Below are 829 nucleotides of genomic sequence, written 5' to 3' on the forward strand. Positions count from 1 at the left end.
AATCCCTTCCTTTGCCATACCCTCTTTCCACTCTAACTGATAATAAGATAGCTACCTTAGTCTTTAAAACTAAAAATATATATTGCCTAAGTTGTTAAGTTCCCTGATGTTTCTTTGTTGTAAGGATCATAGTAATTCGAATTTTGGCAAATATGTAAAATTGTACAATGCACAGCTTTGTATTCATGATGCAATGCTTATACTGTATTTGTAATATGGGCAAGTTTATGAAACCAGACAAAGTCCTTCTTGTCCTGGTAGAAGGCTACGCCAGGCGCAAAGTCGTCATTGTAAAGAATATTAATGATGGCACCTCAGATCGACAGTACAGTCATGCTCTGGTTGCTGGTGTTGACCGCTATCCATGTAAGGTGACTGCCACTATGGGCATGATGAACAAGAATGTCTTCAGGGACCCATCTCTGAAGCACAAAGCCAGGAGGGGGCCAGTAAAGTTTGAGGAGAGGTAAAGTTTGAGAAGAGGTACAAGACTGGCAAAAACAAGTGGTTCTTTCAGAAGCTGCGGTTCTAAATCACTGTTCATTTGGCCCAACATTAACGTTTATGAAAAAATTGAAAAAAAAAACAAAAAACAAGAACATACAAGCCATTACTTACCTTCCATCTCTGTTATTGTTAGTTCTAGTCTATGTCTGTGCACAGAGGTTGCAGGGGTATCGTCATGTCAACAATACACTCCCGCAGCCTATTATTGACCTCAACTGAATACCACTGAAGCCTGTGATAGGATGAACGGTTGAGACATTTGCTTGTAAACAGTATAGGCCAATGATGGACAGGAGCGGTGGAAAGAGGTAAGCATAGGTTT

General features: G+C 40.2%; 1 pseudogene; it reads left to right on the plus strand.

Moving 5' to 3' along the window:
• Positions 1-215: 215 nt before the first annotated feature.
• On the plus strand, positions 216-567 carry LOC140134248 (large ribosomal subunit protein eL27 pseudogene; annotated as a pseudogene).
• The last annotated feature ends 262 nt before the right edge of the window (positions 568-829 follow it).

This window comes from Engystomops pustulosus, chromosome 5 (genome assembly GCF_040894005.1).
Source record: "Engystomops pustulosus chromosome 5, aEngPut4.maternal, whole genome shotgun sequence".
Lineage (NCBI taxonomy): Eukaryota > Metazoa > Chordata > Amphibia > Anura > Leptodactylidae > Engystomops > Engystomops pustulosus.